This window comes from Equus quagga, chromosome 1 (assembly GCF_021613505.1).
Source record: "Equus quagga isolate Etosha38 chromosome 1, UCLA_HA_Equagga_1.0, whole genome shotgun sequence".
NCBI lineage: Eukaryota > Metazoa > Chordata > Mammalia > Perissodactyla > Equidae > Equus > Equus quagga.
This window is the reverse complement of record NC_060267.1, coordinates 102,157,679-102,167,009: the sequence shown is the minus strand read 5'-3', so window position 1 is coordinate 102,167,009 and position 9,331 is coordinate 102,157,679. Positions and strand designations below refer to the sequence as shown.

The 9,331-nt window shown below is 57.3% G+C and overlaps 1 long non-coding RNA gene across 1 annotated transcript; it reads right to left on the bottom strand.

The window, feature by feature from the left end:
• Window positions 1-1,339: 1,339 nt before the first annotated feature.
• On the bottom strand, window positions 1,340-8,681 carry LOC124249414 (uncharacterized). Its single transcript, XR_006891385.1, has 2 exons — window positions 8,529-8,681; window positions 1,340-5,756 (listed from the first exon to the last, which is right to left on the bottom strand). It is a non-coding gene; the product is annotated as an uncharacterized LOC124249414 (long non-coding RNA).
• Window positions 8,682-9,331: the final 650 nt, after the last annotated feature.

Genomic DNA, 9,331 nt, shown 5'->3' with positions numbered 1-9,331 from the left:
CTGTGCTGCATGCCAGGCACTGCTGCGTGCTTCGAGAGAACTCCCTGCATCCTCCCCACAGCCTTTGGAGGTGCGTGTGTTATCATCAACATTACAGATGAGGAAACGGGCACAGAGAAGTCAAGTAACTGGCCAAGGTCACACAGGTAGTAAGGGAGGAAGCCAGGGTTTGAACACAAGCCACGTGGCCAAGACACTTGGGGGTGGGGAGAGTCGGGCAGAGGACGTCAGAAAGGCAGCCAGCCAGAAAAAGAGGGGGAGATTTTATTCTAACATTGTCTATAAATAATGAGTCGCTGAGAAAGATTTTTTTTTGGTCTGGGAAGTTGGGGAAGGACCCAGCAGGCTCCCCTGACCTCGCCTGCTCACAAAGGGTGGTGGGGGCCCGTGGGCAGGACAGCTGCCCAAAACACTGGCCTGCTCTGTGACCCCAGTGAGGCCAATCCCCTCTCCTAGCCTCAGTTTCCCCCACTGTAACAGTGGGTTGGGCTCACATTTCCCCAGGCTGAGGATGTATGTGTCAACCACTGGCCTCCTGGGGTCCTGTGTCTCCTCTTTCTGACGTCCCAGGGGCCGTGGCATCATCCCTGTTTGCGTCCCTCCAGGGCTGGCCACTCACCCTGTCTCCGTGCCGCCTGCCCCACTCCTGGACTTTGCGATCCGAGAGGCTCCGTTCGGGAGTCAGTAAGTGACTACACCTGGTACCTTATGAGCATCCCCTCTAATCATCCTGCAGCCTTGCAGGGGGCGGTAGTGTATTCCAGCTGGGGAAACTGAAGCTCAGGAAGCTGGTGGGAGATCTCCCAGTCACACAGGGCTGCGCACCCAGAAGGTGGACTTCAATCAGCAGGATCAGTAGAAGCTGCCAGAGCAGACTCAGGAGTCTGAGGACCAGGGTGCGAGGCCCGGCTCTTTTCTGGACTTGCTGTGTGCTCTTGAGCAAACCATGGCCCCCTCTGAGCCTCTGCCTCAGTGTCTCCAACCTGGGTAATAATAGTCACCATTGAGGAGCATCCTTAGGTGGGACTGAAAGCTCTTTGTAAAATGTACAACGCTTGCCAAACGTGAGGAAAAACAGCCTCATCAGAACGGAACGCAGGGGCCGGCCCGTGGCCGAGTGGTTAAGTTCACGCGCTCGGCCTTGGAGCCTGGGGTTTTGCCAGTTTGGATCCTGGACGCAGACATGGCACTGCTCATCAGGCCATGCTGAGGCGGCATCCCACATGCCACAGCTAGAAGGACCCACAACTAAAAATATACAACTATGTACCGGGGGGGGCTTTGGGGAGAAAAAGGAAAAATAGAATCTTTAAAAAAAAAAAAACAGAATGCACACGTGTTGGATTTTACAAAGGAAATGTTTATTTTCATGTTATAAGGTGATTACAAACTCCTCTAAAAAAAAGCAAAGATGAATTTAAAATATCGATATACATATTTATCTAATGAGCAAAGAGAAAAACCCTGCAAATACAGGGATTCATATCATAAAACATTTATACACAAAGCTTGTCTACCGCAAGACTGAATCACATGCCCAGGATCTCATTCAAATACAAATGTTCCTCCTCAGAAGAGTCTCTGGTTGGTTGATTTGGTTTTCTTTTTTTTTTTTTACAAAAGTTTAAAATATTTTAAAAATATTTTGAAGTTTTAATAAAAAGTCCTGGTGTGCCAGACATATTTCTGGAAGGAGGCAAGACCCACGTTCTCAGCTTTGTTTTGTGCTAAACACAGAGTCACAGTAGCTGGGGACTGGAAAATGAACTGGGTAAAAAAAATGGAGCCAACGTCTCGATTTGAAGCCAGATATACCCCAAGACGTCCCATCCCCCAAGGACCAGGCAGACAGGTCAGCAGCGACACCCCCCAGGGGACAAGGAGAGGCAGCTTCCCATAAAACAAGGGGCGTCTGAGGGCCGGTGCTGGAGAGAGGACGAAGGCTGCTCCTGGGCCTGGGGGCCGCACCGGCGCCAAGTTCTGGGATCGGGGTTTTGTGTGCTGTGCGGTCTTGTGCTTGTTGAATTTCTGCACAGTGGTATTTAAAACATCCGTGCGGATGGCCTGGGGCCGCCTGGCCTGGGTCTGAGGGCTGGACGAACCTCTAGCTGCCTGGAGCGGTTTCTCTTGGGTCCTTTCCTGGCTTACGTCTGAGGCTTGGGGGGAAGGGCGGTGCCTCTGCCCTCAGCGCCGGCTGCCCAGAGCACTTCCCGTGATGCTGCCTGGGCCCTGACCACTGTGCGTAGCACCTGGGTGACACAGGACGCCCTGTCCTAGGCCGGGGTGGGGGGACGGGTCTGCTCTCGTCTTGTGCTTCACCACCATCTCTGGGGGTGTGCTGGGGATCTGGGGCGAGAACAGGGGACCAGAGGTACAGAGAGGGAGCTGCAAAGAGCCCAGAACTCATCCAAGGCCACCTCCTGCTCCTGGGAATTTCCCACATAGCCTCTGGCTAATCCTGCCTAAGGCGTTCTGCCTCTTGCACACCAGCCAGCTTCTCTGGGCCTCAGTTTCCTCCTGTGCAGTAGGGCTCTCAATGCCCAGATCACAGAGGGCTGCTGGGTGCAGGGCCACGGTGAATGGGCGCTGCCCCTCCGACTGAAGGCCAGCTACCTGCCCCACGGAACCACAGCCTGGGGTCCAGCTGGCCCCTGAGGATGGTCCGAGGTGGGTGCTGCTCACCTTGTCCCTGACTGCGGGGGATGGAACGTTTCCTGTTTCATCAAGGCTTGCCTTCGGTCTTCAGGGAGAGACCTAGGGAGCTGCACTCGCCACTCGCCACACAGGCCCCAGAGCCCCTGCAGCTGGAAGTGACCCGAGAGGGGCTGGTTCCGTTCCCAGCTCGCTGTGCCAAAGTCCCTTCCCTGCTCCAGGCCTCAGTTTCCCCATTTTACAATGAGGGTGTTGGCTGGGGGGCCCTGGAGGCCTGTCCACTGCAGGGATTAACTCGGTCCACGCCCAGCTCAGCGAAGCATCTCCCTGGGGGAGATTTATCCCGGGGACCTTATCCATTTCCTCATCCTAAAAAATTCTTCAAACATCTCCCTCACACCCCTTCCAGATCCGGCTGACTGGGCTGTGTGTCGGCCTCCGGATTTCTGACCCATCCCAGGCGGGGAGCGGGCGGAGGACGGCCCGTTCTCCAGAGACAGGAGGACCAGAGTCGGGAGCTCTGCGTGTGGACACGGAGAAGCCGCGCGGCCTCGCACACTGTGCTCGCAGGGCCGAGTTCTGCGGACACAGAGCTGGGGGACTCGACCAGAGGCCGCCGGGGAGACAGGTGCCCCGGGAGCTTGCTGAGGAACCGGCTTGGGTGAAGTGGCTGACCTTCCTTCCAGGCGAGGCCTGGGGAGCTGGTCTGCATGTGTCTTTGGTCTGGAATTGGTCTGGGACTCTCATAAGAAGAGGCCTTCCTCGGGCCATTTCCAGAATGTTGCCATTTGCCCACCAACCCGCAATACTGTAGCCTCTCACCCGGGTCCAAGCCCCAGGAGGGGAGACGACGGTGGAGCCTGAAACAACCACAGATGCCCAGGCAGCCACAGACGCCCCTCGCCTCCACAGGCCACCTGTCCCCAACCCCTGAGAGCGGTTAGTTCACTGAGGTTCCATAAGACAAAGGAAAACAGGCCACATTGCTACTCAGGAAAAACCCAATAAAATCAAATCAGACACAGTGGCACCACAGATACACGGGGACAGGACACATCAGGACTGAAGCGTTTGGACCAGGGCTGGGTGCCGTTCGGCAGAGGATGTGCCTTGGAAACAGTGAAATGTGAATGCTCGCCAAAGCAAGAGGTTCAGAATTGCCTCTGTCCCTTGAGAGGGGGACATTAAAGGCTCCTCCCCCTCCTGAATTTGGGGAGGGGGTCCCAGGATCCAGAGAGCCCCCGCTCTGAAAACCTGAGTGGGGCTTCACTCCACACACCCCGTGAGGCGGGCAGTGCCGTTTGTGTGTGACAATGTTTCGGTGTAGTTGAGACTCTGAATTTGGAAGTGACTGTCTAAATGACACAGTTGGGGTCCCAATGGAGCTGGGGTGGGGGCGTGTCCGTACTGGGGCTTTTAAAGGGGGGCACCTTCTCTCCTGGTTCAGAGGAACGCTGCTCTACGTGAGGCTCTCAGTCAAGCCAGGTCTGGGCTGCCAGCCCCATGAAAACCCCAACCTTCTAGAAAATGCCCCCTCGCCTCCTCTTGCAGGCTCCCACGTAGTGCACAGCTGACACCAGCTCTGCAGGGCTGTGAAAGGCAGAGCTCTCTTCTCTCCCAGGGCCCCACCAAGGGCTGCACTTGTGCCTGAACTGCGAGGAGAGCGACGGGAGCGCGTCAGCCGAATCCAGAGCCGCTCCTGGCACTCCCTGCTGGGCGCTAGGGTGGCCCTGGGCCGGGATCTTCAACAAGAGCTTGTCAGGAGTTTCCCCGCCTCTGGGAGATGAGGACAGAGCTGAGTGGAGAGATGAGGAAAGAAAAGACGCCTCCTGACCCGGGCCCTCTGTGCGCCTGGCCTGCATCCTCCAGTCCACTCGCTCCCCTCCCGTCCCTCACAAATACGCCATGGTTCCTTCCGACAGGCAGCCTCCAGAGATGTCAGCTGGGGAATTGCCTGAACCTGCCAGGACCCCACTAAGATGCAACAGACCATCTGCACGAGGCTCGGAGCCCTGGGACTGCCAGCTCCTGGTGGGCGGCCTCAGGTCTCCATGGGGGCAGCCCCAGGAAGGATTGTGGCCAGGCGGTCAGCCTGAGGGCTCCCACCTCGGCCCCGTCCGCCCCAGCCTCTTGGAGCTCTCGCTGCTCCTCTGCATGAGTGGCTCTGACGGTCCGTCCGACAGTCCTTCTGACTGTCCAACCTCCACCGTCCACCTCAAAATACAAGGTGGGGTTTTGCTCCTGGTGCAGCGGCTTCTGCGGCTCTTAGAATCAGGCTGTTGCTGTGGGGCCTCATCTGTCAGCTTTGAGTCAGTCCTTGTGTTTGAGGGGCTGGTTCATTAGCTTGGCGTCTCTCTTCTTGGCGAAGACAAGAGCGACGAGGCATCTCCCCACGGCCTCCTTTCTCCAGCCCCTCTGGGTCTGGCCAGCTGGTGGGTGCTGTTTGCTTCCACTCGAACCACGTTTGGAAGGTGCTATGCACTTTTAAAATGGGCTCGTTGGCCCAGGAAAAGTCCGCCCTGCACTTTTTGGGGGCAGAACTTTCTGCCAGCTACACAAGCACCGAAGAATTGCTTTTAAAAATGAGATCTATTGCTGGCAGGATCAATTCAAGTGGTAAAAGTGTATGACAATCTCTAAGTGTATATACAGTTATATGTAAAAAAAATACAAAGAAAAATTTACCAAGTTCCTATAAAATACATCTAATTCAGTATGAAGGCTCTGCCTCGCCCCCGACATCTGCCTGTGGGTTTTCTTTTTGTACAAAATATCCCCAAATCAAAACAAAATACACATACGCACGGCACCACACACACACACACACACACACACACACACACACACACATTTTCTGTGACAATTAGAAAAACTCCTAGTGCAATCTGAAGCTCTGTAAACCTCGTCCTACGGGCATCTAATGTTAGTAAACAGCAGGAAAGTGGCCCGACCTGGCCACGAGCTCACATCATGGTCTCCACCAGGATGTGCGAGGGTTTCATGAGAGCCCCGTTCACGGCCCTGCGGGAGTTGTAGGGCGTGGCCCCCTCGCGCTCCACGGCCCAGCGGTTGGGTTCCCTGGGGGTCAGCAGGTACTTGAGTCTCTGGAGAAGGAAGGGGACAGAAGCGGAGGAGAGTCAGGGGGCCTGGTTTCCCTCCTGACCACGGCCATCCACCCACTCTGGGTCCTGCCATGTGCTGTTTGGCCTTTTGCAAACTACTACCCTCTCTGAACCTCCCATTTCAACTCTTAAGCTCCCTCCAGGCCCTGAATCAGGGCAAGATTCCTGTGGAAGTTCCTTGGCCAAGCCCTGCTTCCACACCTCAGAGGCAGGGTGACTCAGACCTCAGGCTCTGACTTCTTTCTCCCTTGGAGCTGGAATATGCCTCCTTGTGAGTCCCATCCCCCAACTTCTCTGACTTGCAAAGCGGCCAAGTTTCTGCAATTTGTATGCCTGAGGTCATATAACTGTCTTGAGCCTCCCATGGCTCCCACCTTCCTCAGGGAGAAACTCCAAACCCCTTGGCCTCCCACAAGCTGCATCCCTGCCTCCCTGCAGACGGGTCTCCCCATCTCCCTGCGGGCGTGCAGCTCTCCCTGCGAGGGCTGGGAGACCACTGCTTGTGTCGGAGCTGGGCCTCCCCGAGAGGGGCCAGAGGCGGCACCGCCCAAGAATTCGCACAGGATCCCCGGGCAGGGCGAGTTTCGTCCTCCCCGCTGGAGGCCTGATCGTGGAGTCTGGGAGGGAAAGAGCGCCCCTGGCCACCCAGCCAGCCAGAGCAGGACCGGGACTCCAACTCAGGGCTCTGGCCGCCCAGCCCACCTCCTGGCCAGAGACGTAAAGAGGAAGCAGTTGGAAACCACAAACTCTCCAGGCAGTGACGTTCAACGTAGGTATACAACAAGTGCTTAAAAGCTGCTATTAAAAGCTACAATATTTCATTTGAAAATCTAGATTTCCATCTGCCCCTAAAACATTTCAAGACCCGGCGACCCCAGACCCACATCCTCTCTTGGTGACAACGGGCCAGAGCTGATGAGCGCTGCCTGCTGTAGATTTCCATGGCCTTCTCCAGTTCACTCCCAGCCCTGCCCGGGGGGCCCCTCATCTGGGCTGCCCCTCTGGTCCCTGGAGGAGGAGACTGGAGGCCCAGGTAAAGGGCGAGGGGTGGAACACCAGCGGAGGGCAGGCTCTGCTCCCCTTGCATCGCTTTGCCTCTCGGTGCCTCTGGACAGCAGGTGTGCGCCCGGAAGGTGAGACAAGAGGCGCGCTCCCCCGGGCAGCACCCGGGGCTCTGTGCATAAGGGGGACGCAGACGCAGCTGGAATCCGCCCAGGACAGAGCTCGGGGTTGGCCGGTCGGGCGCAGAGAGAAGTTAGGGGCTGGGAGGACACCTCGGCACCCTGTGCAGGTGGGGGGTCGAGGGGCCCAGGGCAAAGACAGATGGATGGGGCTCAACCGCCTGCAGAGGAGGCGGCTTTGGTTCTACGATATTTTTAAATTGAGTTTTGAAGGGACAGTTAGTGACCTGTTGGACGTGCTCCTCCTCGTGGCTGAAATATGTAATTGCTGTGGCACTGACCAACCAGAACAGACATCCAAGACCCAGCTAACCTTCAGTTTCTGGGTGGCAGGGGCATTCTGGAAATTGCTGGGGAGGGGCTGGGTTGGCATGGGGCATTTGGGGGCCACCTGGAGGGCTCAGGGCAGCAGCTATTACTCATCTGTCGCCAGGCCCAGTATTCCAGTATTTTAAGAAATGATAGGGCCGATCAGCCTTCTGCCTGAACACTGGGGTCCTTGCCTGTGTCCCCTGAGAAAACACAATGGTCTAATGCTGCAGGAACCCCCCAAGGGCCGTCGCAGCTCAGACTGACCCTGGCATCATGTCGTCCTCCCTCACACACCCCTGCTTCTGTCCTCGGCTTGCTCCCTTTGTGCCCAGCCTCCTCTCTCCCCCACCAGCACCACCTCCAGGCCATTCCCCTGCCCAGCAGGAAACCGGCCCAACCCAGGGGGAGCCAGGGCCCCAGGACATCCTGGCTCCAGATTTTTAAGAATAACAATAAAACAGCCCAGAACAAAACAGTGCAGCCTTGGAGCCAGCCCAAGCTCAAGGTTAAGAGAGATGCTAAGAAAAGCCTTTCTTGGAAAGAGCCTGGCATCTCCAGGATTGCTGGAGGAATTTCTAAGAGCTGAGCGGTGGGCAGGGGCCGGGGGTGGAGCCAGGCAGGCACAGAGGCCTGGAAGTCGCAGGCTCGGCCTTGTGCAGGGGTGTCATCTGAGGGTCGGGCGGTAGGTGTGGCCACAGATTGGGGAGGGGTCCCCAGCGTGGGCTGGGCTTATCTGAGACGTGGCTGGGGGTGGCGGAGGGCTTCGGGGTGGAGCTCAGGCTTCCTCCCGGCTCCTTGTCTCCTGTCTCACCACCTCAGAAACACAGACCCCACTGCTCCCAGGATAAAGCCCTAGCTCTTAGCTTGGCACCCAAAGCCACCGTCACCTCTCCAGCCTCATCGCCCACCCCCCAGAACATGTCACTGCTGCCCAAGCGCTGTCACAGCTCCTGGCCTACGAATGCCTCGTGCCCCACACCCTCCATCTCGCATCCTCTGCTTGGCAAATCCCTCCTCGTGCCCATAGCCCTGTCTGAACGTCCCCACAGAGCCTTCTCCCATGTGAACTGTTCTCTGTTCCTGTTTCCCATGATGCACTCTCCTGCCCACAATCTCACCTACTCCATGGGGCAGGTGAGGGGTCTTGGACTCAAGAGAGGGCAAGCAACGTACCCAAGGTCACACAGCAAACCAACATCCACCTGGCTTTCAGCCTCTCGCCCTCCCCGCATAGTCTAGACTCAGGGTCCTGCATGCTCACCACAAGGAATGGCCCTTTCGTCTGGCAGAGGCGGATGACCACGACCAAGGGGACACACACCATGGAAGACAGGGCCAGGCTCCAGCCCAGCCCGATGGCCCAGGTAGGGTACATGTAGACTTTGTTGTAGGTCAGGGGTATGTACTTGATGAGCAGAAGCCAGGACGGCCAGAGGCCAGGGCAGGTCTGAGCGAGGCTGTGAGTGCTTAGCTGTTCTGGTCATGGTCTCACAGCAAGGGGCGGGCTCCCCTGTGCACGGGCTCCAGGAAGCACAGGACACTGAGGACTATCCATGATGGGCCAGGCAGCGGTCACCTGGTGCCCTGAGCAGAGACACTGCTGGCCGCAGTTGCTGCAAGTCTAATGTGCGAGTGGGGAGGGGCCTGACCGCCTGACCACCTCACGCAGCGCAGAGGAGGGGCTTTTCCAGAAGCAGGCTCGCCGTGGGCAGTCTCACTCTAGGCCCGTCTCTCCACCTCTACATACCTGGCTGTCCAGCCCAAGCAGGAGCAGCATGATAAAAAAGAGAATGGACCAAAACATGGGCAGCGGCATCATGGTCACAGCTTTAGGGTAGGCGATGAAGGCCAGGCCAGGACCTGAAGGGAAGAGGAAGGGGGAGGGGCAGAGGGGAGACACATCAGCGACCGAGCCGCCCGGGTGAGCACGGAGCTCACACAAGACACTCGGGTCTGAGGCAGGTCTCCCAAACCCAAAAAGCAGGGAGGAGGAGCCAGGTCTGAATTCTTGCCTGGGAGAAGACACCAGCCCCTCTCACATTTGGGTGGGGCACACCGGGACTC